We start from the raw sequence: 16,649 nt of genomic DNA, 5'->3' as shown, positions 1-16,649 counted from the left end.
AGAAACTCAAAAAGTCAGAGGTAATGGCGAATATATTGTGTATTCCATAACTTATGACTATTTTTTACGCCACAATAATGGTGTAGAAGCCTCATTAAATTTACCTCAATGTATCTATAGAATCCCTTGAAGAGGATTTTTTTTAGAAAGGACCTCAGGTTGGGATAAAATAATAAAACATGGGATATTCACTCTTATAACCTCACCGATCTCTACTCCCTAGACTTATCTCATGGTGAAGGGTCGGTAAGGGTGAGCATCCCTTTCTTTAATTATTTTATCCCACCTAGAGCCGTTCCTAAAGAATCCTCCCCAACCAACAACCTCTTTATAGCTATTAGTATCTTATGTTGTGAGTCCTTTTGCATCCTCCTCCTCAGGATCATTATCTTCTGTTGCACTCGAGCCTATAAACCTCTTAGTTTGGAATTGCATTGAATTCCATAGTCTAAACCATCCCAGATCTAATTTATACTTATAGCACGGTACTCAACTGGCCCAATCAAATTCAGATATTCTTCTGTTATTCACATGCACACTATTGGTCCCTATAACAGAGTTTGCCGAAATTTGATGAAAGTAAAGTAATATTTTACAATTTGATCCACAGGTATTCATAAACCATTCTTCAGTCTATTGAGTATAACAATCTAATTGGAACTTGTGAATTCCGGCAGCACAGTTCCCATGAATGCCGCAGTATACATTAAGCTCTGTTGTATTACGCTTGAAGTGTTTTTGATTCTGAGGCCCCAGGACATGCCCATCTGTTACAAGCTACAATGAAATCGCTTCGCCAGCAGCTCTGTGGTCCTTGGGGATTCACTATTGTACCTGTATGACTAATTACACAATGACAAGACTCACTGGAAAGAGAGGTAATGGCAAAACGCAAATTGCAAGGTGTGAGGAAGCGGGAATGAAAGACAATATGAGTCTTTTCCATTTCAGCATTAAATTAGCCTCGATAATAAAATTTAAATGATTAGACTTTACTTGTACAATAAATCTATTGTAGAAGAATAAATTGATTATAACAAAAGGCCGGGCAAGCTCAGTCTTACTGTTGATCTTAAATTCACCTGTACTTTACTGTGCTGAGAATGAATCCCATAGCACAGGATATAGCTATTGTCATGTAGATTTCCTGCCACATCCCTAAGTGCTGGACAGCCGTCTGCTCCCGGCGCCGAAACGCGGCAGCTGAAACCTTGACAACCTTAGTGAATGTGCTGATTTCAATTAAGTGATCTAAACAAAGAAATCCTATCAACATCTTGATTGACCCAGAATTTATGCCATGATTAAACCACAAGCTTAGCACACGGGTAAAGAAACACAAAATATAACACAACTATAATTACTCCAACACTGAATTTCTCATTTGACTGAACAATAGTAAAATGGGAATAAAAGTGAAATAACAGTTCATGTTCCACTGAGTTAATATTTGTGGAACAAGTCGGTGGCTAAGCTCTACCAGATTGTGCTGTTAGCAGGAACATCTAAGTGGATTCAGTAGAAGATACAGGAGTAATTATTAGTCTAATATGAAGCCACTGATTGAATAAAAATGAGTATGTTCACCAAATCCTGGACTCTGGGTTCAGTGTCAAAGGGGTTGGCTTACAAACAATATTTTTCACCTGTCCACAGCATAAGTAATAAATGTATCATTGCTTGGTTTCTGACCACTGGGACCATCACCAACTCCAGGGTGGTGAACATGCATGCACACTACCACTCCTTTCACTGACAAAGATAGCTGAGGACGGAATTAAACTATTTTTCCCAAAACCCTACATATGCAAATTAGTTCATACCAGACACCAATCTTCTGACTGCTGTTTCGAGGTTCTTGCCACTCACCAGTACAGAGTAGGGTTCTGGTTGGCTGGGTTAAATGCCTTAGATGCTGCACTGGAGGGGTACTATACTGCATTGTAGAGACACACAAGTGTGTGGAGATATGTTTTTGAGAAAATGCTTCATGGGAAAAAGTATGCAAATTAGATCTTAGCAGACAAACCAGGGCCACCCATCTGTAGACAGCTGTTTCAGGGTTCTTGCCTCTCATCAGTACAGAGCAGGATACCAGTCAGGAGAAAACTGACAAACCTTCGGGATCGGCCTGGAATAAAAAACTGATAAGTACCTACCTGGCAGGTCCATTGCACCCAGTCCAGTTCTCTCAGCCAGGCTTTATTTATCCAATGCAGCGCTGTTGTCACATCAACAACACTTGACCTCTGCAGCCAATCACTGTGCACAGCTGAGGCCAGTAACTGGCTGCAGCAGACACATGTTGTCGACATAGTGGGGTAAATAGAGCTTAGCCAGGAGAACTGAAGTGACAGTGCTGGATCTACTAGGTACTTATCTTTTATTTATTCTAGGCTTATGCTGAGCATTATCCTGTTTTCTCCTGAAACTGGATAACCCCTTTAAACACAGATACTGATGAGGGAGAAGAACTATGAAACAACTGTCTACAGATGAGTGTCTCTAGTTTGGCTGATATAATCTAATTTGATGGGGGAGATTTATCAAACTGGTGTAAAGTAGAACTGGCTTAGTTGCCCATAGCAACCAATCAACTAATCCAAGTTTTGCATGTCCCCGTGAAAAGGAATCATCATCTAGGATGGACCTCTATGACGTAAGGAATCTGTTTCCATCAGTTAATTGACCTCCATCATTGAAATACACAGAACAAAGTTTTCCTCTCTCAAATGTGAAATGCCTATGTCTGGCTGAATTTTTCCTGGCATGTGCAAATGGCTGATAGGAATCACTAAGGAGCGGAAAGCCACCACAGAGTCATAGTCAGGTTTTCCTTCCCTGGAGCAAAGATTCACTTTCCTTTCATGGCCCTGCATGTAAATGCCTTGATAGGCAGAGTCGTGTTGATGCCTCCAGAGTTGCCTTGTTCTTCCTAGCTGCTCACCAGCAATGGACCCCATATTCTAATAGTCAAGCATCATTCAGGCTCATTTTTCTTTACACCAGCATGTTATTTAGGGGAAAAAATGTCGATCAAACTGGTCAGACTATAACATCATTACAAATGCCGTCTTTTAAATGGGCCTGCCCCGCTGGCAGGTCTCATTTGATGGATGAGCTGCTCTGGAGACAATATATAGACCTCATACATATAACATTATGATTGAAACAGAAGCCACCGTTCATGTAGCAAGGCAGAACGCATGGTCAAGTAGCTGAAAATCAAACAATTAAAAAAATCAAATTCATCTTCATCCTTTCTGTGTCTGGTGGAGTATAAAATGGATAGAAATATTACAAAAACATCAATGTAATAAAGTAAAATAGTAAAGATTAATCTATTAATCTGCATCACAATTCAGTGGTCCCTCTAGCACTGCAGATGCCAAGGATTTAATAAGGATAGTACAATCTTAACAAGCTCTTAGATTGGATAGAACACATTTGCCTGATAAAACCGCTGCTGCTACAATCAAAATCCTTTTAGCAATGTAGGTTACAAATGATAAGAGACAAAGCAGAATACTAAATTTGATGATGTTAGGCCCTTGACTGCGGGATAATGTTGCAATAGAAATTGTATTTAGACTATTTAAAATGTTTCTCCATGAGTGTTTTTTCTTGCAAATGGAGATTAAAGAACTAATTGCTGTATCGTTTCCTACTAATATCAATGTGCTTGATTTTTAGGCAATTAATTCTCTGTTCTGCTTGCTCTAGGAAAAGAAAAGGCAACAAAAAAAACCTAAAAACAAAATACTACTTGAAATTAGCTGTTTAACCAGTGCTCCGAATAGGATTACTTTTAAATAGGGTTACTGACTCTATCTAACTGATGACCTATCCTCTGGATAGATCATCAGTATCTTATCCGAGGGGTTGGGGGGTCCGACATGAATGAAGCATGCTGGGAGTCGTAGTTTCACCACAGCTGGAGTGCCGGAGGTTAGCCATCACTGGCTAGGATAAGCAATAAGAAGGCTGTGGCACTCACAGGAGCTCAGCTGCCTTCTGAACCAGATGATCGGCGAGGGATCCCACCGATCATATACTGATGACCTACCCAGAGGATAGTGTTGGAAAACCCCTTTAACCCTGTGTAGAAGGTGGAACCTATAGACAACTTTTTATGTTTTAGACAACCCCACCTTCCTAGAGATAATAACACTTAAAGGGTATTTAGCACCATTTTTTTTACTAACTAAAACCAGATGCTTACACATTTTCTTTTTTTATCTGCTTTATTTTTTGATGATAGCTTTTTAATGCTATTTTCCATGCGTTATGGGGACAGTCACTTTGCCCAAGCTGCTGTTAACAACATTCAGAGTTTACAGTAGCCATATGGAACATAGGACACGATAGAGAGGGTATGTTTATTGGCTCCTATGAGAGACCTTCTAGACATGCTCTGTGACCTGTGCAGTGGTCATTGTGCAGGGAGGGGGAGGAGGTGAGCTGTGACAATCACCTATGGTCAGCAGTGTGATCTGTTCATAGGTGTTACGTTTCATTGTAACCCTGCCTGTGATGTCCAGTGAAAAATGATCTCTACAGAAGAGGAAGTGTCATGCTACTATAAGAGTTAGCGGCCAGTGTGAAAATGCTGGGATTTCAGGAGTTTTATTAATGTAGATAGTGGCATGAAAATTGAAAAAAGGACCAAAAAGGCTTAAAAATATTTAAGCAATAGGTCATTTTCTGATGACATGTTTCCTTTAAGTGGGGTTCCCAGTACTTTCAGTGCTTCTCACATATAGGCAGGATGTTAGGAAACTTCTTTCTATGCCAACTCTCAAAAGAGCTCTAACACAAGGTAGGGTTCTTGGAAGAGAACTGGTTGCAGTGTAGGTATTTGGCACACATCCCAGATATGAAAAAAGTGTTGGGAACCTGCTAAAGATTAAAGCTAGCCTAAAGAAAGATATTTGTTGGCAATTTTGGCAAGATGTTTAAACAATGTAATGTCCATGGTTGCCTTAAAAGGGTTACTCTACTTTTAGCAGGACCTGTACCCACTCCTCACATGTCAGTTTTAGCAACTATTTGCATTCCCCATGTAATAACAATTCTGGAGCATCTAATTTTATGACTCCATGTTGTGCATTCCTTTATTATTCCTGCTAGAAGTTATGAATGAATTGCTAGCAGTTTACAGTGAAGGTTCAGATGGGTGTTACCAGTTTGGGGCATGTCCCTACACATTCTGACACTATCCAATCAATAAAAAAATATGGGGGATTCAGCCCGCACAACCCCTAGCAGGTGCAGATTGCTATGGCGAAATACAGATACAAACGTAAAAACACAAAATGCAATCGCACACTGCAACCAGCACTCTGCCCTGCCTTTATGCTGGATGTTGAATAAGGCATTGGTGTACATTTTGGCCAAAGTGTAATAAGCCACTCACCACGTCAAGGTCGTCTTACTAACTGGTCAGGTGTGCATGGCTGTAGTATATATTGGAGGCGTGGCGATCTCCAAGCAGCCATGCACACCTGACCTGTTAGTATGCCCTGGAGGCTGGTTTTAAAGTCAGTATAAAGCTGAGTCTGCTTATATAGCACCTACCAGTAGCCATTTGGCTCCAGGAGAAGTATATAGTGGGCTCAGCATGCATGTTGGTACTTGCATCCCTGGATCCGATGAAAGCTGTAATGGCACCGGAAGGGGTTAAAAGCAGAGTGTGCTTGGCAAGCATGCTGTACCTGCACTCCCTGGACTTTGTGTGGCTGTCATGGCCCATAACAGGTAGGAACTAGTGTTAGGGACCACTCATGGAGGCGACCTTGACGTGGTGAGTGGCTTATTACGCTTTGGCCAAAATGTACACCAATGCCTTATTCAACATCCAGCATAAAGGCAGGGCAGAGTGCTGGTTGCAGAGTGCGATTGCATTTTGTGTTTTTACTATCCAATCAATGTTTTCAGTCTTAGATTGTGCAAGGACACACTTCAACCGGTAACACCCATCTGAACCTTCACTGTGAATTGCTAGCAATTCATTCATAATATCTATCAGGAATAATAAAGGAATGGCACACAGAATAGATGCTCCAGAATTGTCATTACAAGGCAGGTCAGATCTTCAACCATGATGAATGAGATTAATTTGCAGTTGTCTGAATACCCCTTTAATAAACAGTAAAAGCAAAGATGGGAGATGTTCAGAGTAAAAGTTGGATAGAACATGGACGAAACTTGGGGAGTTGAGTTATTTTATGTCCACTGGTGTTTTCTTCAGAGACACTAAGTTCATAGAGGTCCTCTAAAAATATTATGAAGAGGGTTTATCACCACATGACAGGTTTAGTTCATAGCTGCATGAAGCTCATGTATATGACGATGAATTACCTCCAGGTCTCACATGTAAATCATGAAAGACATACACTAGGGCTACGATGATGAGAGAAGCTTGCAAGGGCTCATTGTGGTTTGACAGATTAGGAGGAGGTGAGCCAGAAAATTCAGTTAGAAGAGGAAGTGTCACTTCTTCATGACAAAGGAAGGGTCTTTTTCTGAGAAAGGATATCCATGATAAAACAACTCTGTTGCCTTGTAATATTTCTCACCGATTCATGTAAAGTAAGAAAACTACTGTAAACTCAAGGTTATGGAGGTAACTGCAGCCTCATGAGTTTCTTTCCACTTTTGGTCATACTTTGGTCAAAGGCTAGGAGAACACTGAAGAAATTCAAGGCAGTTTACTGGGACAAATATGCAAAAGTTTCTCTACAAAATATCCACAGTTAATAGTTGTGTTACCATGCCTGCATCGTCATAATTTGATGTGAGGTCAAACGGTCATCACGGCGGTCAACCTAGCTAAGCTGGCGGTTGACTCACAAGTCATTACATTGTTGCAACATAAAGCTTTCAATGTAATCACACAACAACCAGCATTAGGCTATGGCTACACGGTGACATATGGCGCTGAAAAGTCGTGGAGCATTTTTTGTAATGATAGTCAATGGTGTCCAACTGCAACATGCTGCAGCAAGTTGGATTTTTGTAGAACTGTTGTGTCGCTGTGCACAGGGCTGGACTGGGAAGTTAAAGTGGCCCTGTAAAAAATACTAAAAGTGGCCTCGTTTTGTAGTTGGGTCCAAATTGATGGTAGGCAGGGCCAGCAATACCATATTGTGGCACATTATACCACCCAAACAGTGCCATATACCACAGTGCACCATGAAATACTGCCCCAGCAGCACCGAATACATCCCCAAAAGCTTCCACTGGCCGGCCGTGAGGAGGGCTCAGGTGGCCCCCTGGGCATCGGCCCACTGGGAAATGTCCCTGTAAGGTCTATGGCCAATCCACCCCTGGCTGTGCGACACCATTGACCATCAGTACAAAAAATGTTGTGCAACTTTTTAGTGACACATGTTGCAGTGTAGCCGTAGCCTAAAAGTTTTTTTCCGAGATTCTGATATTAATAACCTATCCTCATGATAGGTGATTAATATCATATCATTAGGGATCTGACTCCCGACACCCATGCCCATCAGCTGGTTGGAGAGACTGCGGTACCCGGAGGAGTGCCATAGCTTCTCCCTAGACCAGTGACGTCACGTTCATCGGTCACATGGCCTCAAGTGAATGGAGCGGAGTTGCAATAACAAGAACTCCCGCTTTCCTGTGGATGGCGCTGTGCTTGGTAAGGAGCAAGAAGGTCGTGGTGCTCACACATCCTCAAACAGCTGATCGGTGACGGTCCTGGGTTTTGGACTCCTGTTGATCTGATATTGATGACCTATCCTGAGGATAGGTCCTCAATATCATAATCTCGGAAAACCCTTTTAGGGTTGGCTATGCACTTGAGATATCTGGTATTCCCAAACACATGCCTTCTAGGCTGACCCTGTATATCTTCTGAATGAGGATAGGGAAGTAAACTTCTACCAGACACCTCTCAGAATGGCGTATATCCCTGAGAACAAAAGTATCGGGCATGTTGCCATTGGGGTAGAGTCAGGAGGCTCCTATACACGATATGCCATGGTGGGGCAAAAGATCTGAAGTTTTTGTTCTCTGGGCCAGTGGCTGGTGGTGGAAGACAGCATTCCCATGGTTCCTAATAAAGTGATACATTTTATTAAGAGAAATTTATAATAATTCTTTGTTTTGCCGTAGCCTAGTTCATGTGGGGGTCAATTGAATGCATTCTACTCTTTACATTTTGCATGTTGTGTAAATCCATTCTTCTTTCTTCCCCGTGGCCATAGACCATTCATATTTTTATAAGATTATTAGTTTACAGTTTTTTTTTGTTATTTGCCTAGGAGCCTTGCAGTATTATAATATTCTACAGTGCTGATGAAAATAAGAAATGTTTCCTTATGCCATGTCCGGCAGATACCAAGAGGAATAGTAGAGAAAAAGAAAAAAGAAATGCCAGAACAGTGCCCCATAAACCCAGAGAAGATAAATATATGTTGACTTTTCAGTGTTGCCTCTGGCAGGGTTGAGATGGATTCATAGAGGCAAACATACATGCACACACAGCTCTGTGGAAAGCCTTGAAATACCGCCAGCTTATCAGAATAGATATGGACAGGCACAGCCAGGGCTGGTTTTCCACCTCATGAAACAATCATCATGTCCGGCTGTGAACAGTTTCTTTGTTTCTGTTACAAAACCAAATGTCTATGTTAAACACTATTGAAAACTATTATAGAGGTCCCAGTCCTTATTATTAAATGGGTTACCCTATGATTAATGTAAAAAAAGAAAATCAGACATCATATAGCACATGACAATCTCTAACAGAACCAGCCCTGTACCTCTCAATCATCCAGAGATCTCTCCATTCATTTGTCCAATTGCTGCAGCTCGGGGGTGGTGGTGGTGGAGGTGGTGGGGGGTTTGTAAAGACTTATTCACACAGTAAGTGTTTGGTGAGTGATTTCAATCAGTGATTGGGAGCCAAAGACAGGAGTGGGTCCTCCACCAAGATAAGGTATAATGGAAGTTTTTCCAGCTGATTGGAGTTAACTGTCACTGCTTCTAACCCTAGAGACGACTGGTGGCAGTTGAAGGTTTGAACTGAGCATGTGCGTCCACCTCAGCAATATTACTGAAGTGGGTGGAGAAATAAGGAAAAAAAAAATGTGGGTGGTGCTATACAGTTTTTAGGGAATATCTCGGTGGCTACATTTTTTTTTAATTCCATCCAATTAGAAAAGTTTTAAAATTCAGGTGCTGGTTTGAAAAATGTAGAATATTTATCATAGGACAACCCCTTTAATATAGTTACCAAGGTAACCAGATAATTCTACATAGCAAGCCCGAGGAAAAGAATCTGAGAGATTCTAGATTCTATCTAGAAAGTCAATCAGGTCTCTTCTTCTAAACAGATAAAAGAAAGCTGGATCGGGTGCTATGGGGAACACCAGCACATTTTGTCTGCCCATACATGAAGCGTGACAGGTTTACATACCATAGGCCAGAGCTCTCCATACAAAGGAATGCTATTTACCTGTTCCTACAACATATGTGTTCAGTCTTGCATTTGCGGCATATAAGTCTGATAACTTTCTATTTCCATAGTAAGGCTACATTCACACAACCGTAGTGTTTTGCACATGGCCGCCACTATGATAGAAAATTCTTATTCTTGTCTACAATTGCGGACAGGAATAGGACATGATCTATCTTTTTGAGGGGCAGCAGAACAGAACTACGGATGTGGACAGCAAATAGTGTGCTGTTCGCATTTTTGGCGGCCCCATTGAAATGAATGGGTCTGCATTTTGGATACGGCCCCATTCATATGGTCATGTGAATGAGCCCTATTGGTGACCTTATTCTGGTAACCAAAAGTTACTCTCATCTTATACCTGCTGCACCTGTCTGAAAGACCCCTGTCCGTGGTACTAATAGGGGAAAGTGGACGCTTTAGGTTGAAAAAAAAAAGAAAATGCCATCGACAGAACATAGGAAATATTTTATGAAATATTAGAGAACTACATGAACAGTGATCCCCTAATCTATGGATAATTATGGAGTACCTTCTACAAGCTGAAGTCCCCCTAGGTGTCTATAACCACCAGCGATGACATCCTGCTGGGACTAGCTGTAATCACCTTTATTTCTAGGAATAACATATTTTTCCCGCGGTTTCAAGGCAATGGCTGCTACATTATATGTGCTGACTTATGATAACAGATTGTTTCAATGTATTCAAGGATTTTATACAGAACCTCAGCTAAATGAGCACTTAAAGTGCATGTCCCTGCAGATATTTCCTGTTCTGAAGAAACCCATGAAATACTTGCAATACTTTTTGATTTACATTTCCTCTCATTGTATAGCTCAAAGGGGTTATGCAAAACTAAGGTCAGCTCTCTTTCTAGCACAGTGCCATGCTTGTCCATGGGTTGGGTCTGGTATTGCAGCTCAGACTCATTCACTTGCTGCAATACCAGACACGGCCTGTTGACATATGTGGCGCTGTTTAAAGTAGCAATGGTACAGAAATGGCTGTAATATTGCTCCATACAACCTCTGAGATGAAGTCTATGGGAACCTACTCTACCTAATTTCATAGGGAGGCATACTGTAGATCTGATTTAACATGGTGCAGTCGAGACTGTGTGGGTCTCCTTAAAGGGATTGTCTAGATAATTTTTTTTACCTTTTAACTCCAGCCTGTTAAAAATCTCTTGTCCCTCTGGTCCCTGCTCTCATGACAAGGCACTTACTAATGTATTGTGATTGTCCATATTGCCTCCTTTGCTGGCTTGATTCATTTTTCCATCACATTATACACTGCTCGTTTCCATGGCTATGACCACCCTGCAATCCAGCAGTGGTGGCTGTGCTTGCACACTATAGGAAAAAGTGCCGGCCTCTCTGGTGGCCAGGGCTGTGGGATTGCGGTTTTTCCTATAGTGTGCAAGCACGACCACCGCCGCTGGATTGCAGGGTGGTCATAACCATGGAAATGAGCAGTGTATAATGTGATGGAAAAATGAATACCGCCAGCAAAGGAAGCAATATGAACAACCACAATACATTACAGGGAGTGCAGAATTATTAGGCAAGTTGTATTTTTGAGGATTAATTTTATTATTGAACAACAACCATGTTCTCAATGAACCCAAAAAACTCATTAATATCAAAGCTGAATATTTTTGGAAGTAGTTTTTAGTTTGTTTTTAGTTTTAGCTATTTTAGGGGGATATCTGTGTGTGCAGGTGACTATTACTGTACATAATTATTAGGCAACTTAACAAAAAACAAATATATACCCATTTCAATTATTTATTTTTACCAGTGAAACCAATATAACATCTCAACATTCACAAATATACATTTCTGACATTCAAAAACAAAACAAAAACAAATCAGTGACCAATATAGCCACCTTTCTTTGCAAGGACACTCAAAAGCCTGCCATCCATGGATTCTGTCAGTGTTTTGATCTGTTCACCATCAACATTGCGTGCAGCAGCAACCACAGCCTCCCAGACACTGTTCAGAGAGGTGTACTGTTTTCCCTCCTTGTAAATCTCACATTTGATGATGGACCACAGATTCTCAATGTGGAGTACTTGGACGCGTGTGATGGAGCATTGTCCTGCATGAAAATCATTTCTTAGGCTACTTTCACACTAGCGTTCGGGCGGATCCGTTCTGAACGGATCCGCCCATAATAATGCAGACGGAGGCTCCGTTCAGAACGGATCCGTCTGCATTATATTAGCTAAAAAAAGCTAAGTGTGAAAATAGCCTGGGACGGATCCGTCCAGACTTTCAATGTAAAGTCAATGGGGGACGGATCCGCTTGAAGATTGAGCCACATTGTGGCATCTTCAAACGGATCCGTCCCCATTGACTTACATTGTAAGTCTGGACGGATCCGCACGCCTCCGCACGGCCAGGCGGACACCCGAACGCTGCAAGCAGCGTTCAGCTGTCCGCCTGTCCGTGCGGAGGCGAGCGGAGCGGAGGCTGAACGCCGCCAGACTGATGCAGTCTGAGCGGATCCGCCTCCATTCAGACTGCATCAGGGCTGGACGGCTGCGTTCGGGTCCGCTCGTGAGCTCCTTCAAACGGAGCTCACGAACGGAAACCCGAACGCTAGTGTGAAAGCAGCCTTACCTTGCAGACTTCTTCCTGTACCACTGCTTGAAGAAGGTGTCTTCCAGAAACTGGCAGTAGGACTGGGAGTTGAGCTTGACTCCATCCTCAACCCAAAAAGGCCCCACAAGCTCATCTTTGATGATACCAGCCCAAACCAGTACTCCACCTCCACCTTGCTGGCGTCTGAGTCGGACTGGAGCTCTCTGCCCTTTACCAATCCAGCCATCTGGCCCATCAAGACTCACTCTCATTTCATCAGTCCATAAAACCTTAGAAAAATCAGTCTTGAGATATTTCTTGGCCCAGTCTTGACGTTTCAGCTTGTGTGTCTTGTTCAGTGGTGGTCGTCTTTCAGCCTTTCTTACCTTGGCCATGTCAGTATTGCACACCTTGTGCTTTTGGGCACTCCAGTGATGTTGCAGCTCTGAAATATGGCCAAACTGGTGGCAAGTGGCATCTTGGCAGCTGCACACTTGACTTTTCTCAGTTCCTGGGCAGTTATTTTGCGCCTTGGTTTTTCCACACGCTTCTTGCGACCCTGTTGACTATTTTGAATGAAACGCTTGATTGTTCGATGATCACGCTTCAGAAGCTTTGCAATTTTAAGAGTGCTGCATCCCTCTGCAAGATATCTCACTATTTTTGACTTTTCTGAGCCTGTCAAGTCCTTCTTTTGACCCATTTTGCCAAAGGAAAGGGAGTTGCCTAATAATTATGCACACCTGATATAGGGTGTTGATGTCATTAGACCACACCCCTTCTCATTACAGAGATGCACATCACCTAATATGCTTAATTGGTAGTAGGCTTTCGAGCCTATACAGCTTGGAGTAAGACAACATGCATAAAGAGGATGATGTGGTCAAAATACTCATTTGCCTAATAATTCTGCACGTAGTGTAGTAAGTGCCTTGTAGTGGAAGCAGTCATAGTCATAGGCATTCCGGCAGCCTCCTTCTTCTGTAACGGATTGTGAATACCCCTTATTTATCAAAACTGCAGCTAGTAACCAATCAGGGACCAGCTTTCATTTCCTAAACTGCTTTGGGAAAATGAAAGCTGCGCTGTGATTGGTTGCAATGGACAACAAAGCCAGTTTTCCTAAATCTGCTGTGATATTCTCTGGCATGGCGATCCTCCGGTGAGCGGTTGTGAACGTGTTAATATAACAAGCCGTGTTCCTGTAATTAGTGGCAAGTTCTTGACTGTGCAGAGTGTGATGGAATCAGAGGGAGACTTGCTGTGCGCTCTTTGTGTCTATGAAAACGAAAGCACTAGATAAAAGGTACATTTTGAGTAGCTGTTTGATGTTCAAGTCAATTTTCCTTTCTCTTGTCATTAGTCATTACCTGTTAGGTTCTCTAAGCCGGGGTTAGCTCAGAAAAATCCACACTGCAACGTTGCACTTTCCCGTAAAGCACTTATTAACATACCGTCACCGAGTAAATTGAAACCATTGAGCATTTTGGCAATTTCAATATTAAAAGAATGAAAGCTGAGCTTTTATTAAGGCAACAAAGGAGCAAGAAGCATCTATGCCAGCTCATTTCTCTTTTATTCATAGTCTTATTAATTTATAGTTAGCCAATTCTTCGGATTATTCTTGGCGATATTGATTTTATATAACTGCAAGCAAATAAACTGCTTTATAGGGCGATACCATCGCAGTGAATGTTCACCCTTGAGAGGCTTTCCCCCCCCTAAATACGTCCATTATTCTCTGCTGATTAAGTTTTATAGCCACTGGAGCTTCTTTTTCTGATACACAGCGCAAACCGCCTGCATAGACCTATATTTAAAATATAACATCCTGACTGTCTAAAGCTACCACTAGAGGGAGCTTAGGAGCTAACTAAAATACACTAACCTCAAGAATTTCTTAAAGGGGTTTTTCCAGGATTACTATGATTTTTAACAGACATGATCATGTAGTCACTTACATAATTTACATCTTCCCCATGTTATTTTTATTTTTTTAACAATTTGACCCCTCCTGACCTGTTTTCACCATGTAAATCTGGTTTATTTTCATCCTGTATGTAGCACTTTCTGTTCCTGCATTCAACCAAACCCATGATTCAGTTCTCGTTTCTCTGCCGCAATTCCAGCATCGCCCCTAAGAACACCCAGCTAGTTTATAGCTCCTCCCACCAGCTAGTTATATAGACACTCCCCTATCACTGCCCCTAACACCGCCCAGCTAGTTTATAGCTCCTCCCACCAGCTAGCTACATAGACACTCCTCCAACACCCAGCTAGTTTATAGCTCCTCCCACCAGCTAGCTACATAGACTCTCCTCCAACACCCAGCTAGTTTATAGCTCCTCCAACCAGATAGCTACATAGACACTCCTGCAACACCCAGCTAGTTTATAGCTCCTCCCACCAGCTAGTAATATAGACACTCCCCTATCACTGCCCCTAATACCGCCCAGCTAGTTTATAGCTCCTCCCACCAGCTAGTTACATAGGCACTCCCCTATCACTGACATCACAGGAAATAAGAATGAGCTGCGTGGACACGGTCATGTGACCACAGCTAAGAACGGGAGATAGGAGCAATAAAGGTAAAAGAAATACATTACAAAATGACAGTGACCTTCATAGATAATTATTTGAAAGGATGCTGATGCAAATCAGAAAACCCCTTGTATGCTTCCATGCTCGCTCTTGTGGTGGCTGCAGGAAGTCAGCATGTCTTATTTTACTGCAGGCTTGTACAGGCAATTTGGAGCTCTGCAGCTCTTCCTGCCATAAATATACATTAACCCTTTTGGGAAATGGCCTATTTATAATTTAAATTTTTCCTTCCCCACATTCCAAGAGCCATCATTTTTTTGTGTTCTCTGTTCACATAGGCATATAAGGACTTTTGCAGGACACGTTCTAATTCTGAACAGGTAACTTTTCAGTGCCATTAACATAATCCTACAGGCAGAATTACAATGAAAGTAATATGGATGACCTATCTTCCAGGTAGGTCATCAATATCAGATCGGTGGTGGTCTGACACCTGACACCCCCACTGCTCAGCTGCCAAAAACAAGACAGTGTATTGCGCTGGAGGTAGACAGCTCCCTACACTGTGTAGTGGTCACGCCGGGTACTGCAGCTCAACTCCCATTCAAGTGAATAAAAGCTGAGCTTCAATAGACCACCTCCAAAACTAAACAGTGTACAAAGTCTTCTACACCATTGGTTTCCAGTTCTACGTCAGCCCGACACAGACCTAGACCTAGACCTTACAGGGAAATTTCCAGGTGGGCCGATGCCCAGGGGGCCGCCTGAGTCCTCCTCATGGTCAGCCAGTGGAAGTTTTTGGGCATGTATTTTGTGCTGCTGGCAGTATTTTGTGATGGACTGTGACATTTGGCTCTGTTGGGGTGTTATAATGTATCACAATATGGTATTGTTGGCCTTGCCTTCCATGAATTTGGACCCGACTACAAAACTTTTTAGTATTTTTTTCCAGGGCCACCTTAAGTTCCCAGTCCGCCCATGGTGGGGCTGCCTGGTGTCGGACCGCCATCAATCTGATATTGATGACCGATCTGTGGCCCAGAGAACCATTTTAATGCAGGTAAGTTGAGTCCTTTAGAGGGAGTGATGCTTTTTGTAGCTCTTCTCTGCTCTGGCTAATAGATGAGAGGAGTGAATGGTGGACCTATACCTCATAATCCCCTAATTGCATGTTTTTTAAATCCTACAAGGGGCATATTAAGCTTATAGATGGGGTCCTTGTATAACACCCTCATTTTATTAGATAATACTAAAAAAAGTTTGCTTTATGAAAATCCTTAGCCTGTAACATTAGTAGGCAGAGACCGGCTGACCTGCCAGCTACAAATACGTCGCATAGCTCCAATCCATTATCTTTTCCCTTCCTTGTCAAACAAATTCCCTGCAGTCTATAACAAATATGCAGTGACCTTTAATAAGGTAATGGCCTTTACCACTGTGTATCCATTCTTCTGACACATCCTACTTTATAGGAAATAGAACATATGAAACAGCGGCATATATAGAAGATACAAAGCCAGAGGCATAAGCTACATAACTCCAGTACTTGCTGCTTTGACATCTAAGACTAGGTAAGAAACGAGATGAATCAGAAATCTGCCAGCCTCAAAGCGTCTAATACACGATAAAGATCTTTTCTGCCTAAAATGCAAGTCATTGAGTTGTCTTGTTGGTAACCATTCAATTCGGTTTATTCATAGTTATGTTTCTGGGAAGACTTGGTGACAGCTGATATGAGCACCATCATGGGTCCTACAGGGTTACTAGTCTTTAGCATTAGGCAGTGCTATAGCATTGCAGAAGAAAAATATCCTTGATTTAAGGTGGAAACACTTTTTAATGTTTTTGTGTCATAAGAAGGAGAACCTGGGCTGCGTACACTACAGGCAGCACAAGCAGAAACAAGAAAAGTTCTCATGAACCTCCTGTGGAATGCAGACAAAATGACTGCTCTCTTATAGACAAAGGGCTGATTCTCAGGAATACAAAGCTCTCATATTCACAGACACCACATTCCTGTGGTAAGTCACTGAATG

General features: G+C 42.1%; 1 protein-coding gene across 1 annotated transcript in view; it reads right to left on the bottom strand.

Annotated features, from left to right (window-relative positions):
- MAMLD1 (mastermind like domain containing 1) overlaps window positions 1–16,649 on the bottom strand; it is a 228,610-nt gene that overhangs the window by 106,418 nt on the left and 105,543 nt on the right. The window lies entirely within an intron of this gene.

Source organism: Bufo gargarizans, chromosome 9, assembly GCF_014858855.1.
Source record: "Bufo gargarizans isolate SCDJY-AF-19 chromosome 9, ASM1485885v1, whole genome shotgun sequence".
NCBI lineage: Eukaryota > Metazoa > Chordata > Amphibia > Anura > Bufonidae > Bufo > Bufo gargarizans.
This window is presented reverse-complemented; position numbering and strand designations above follow the sequence as displayed.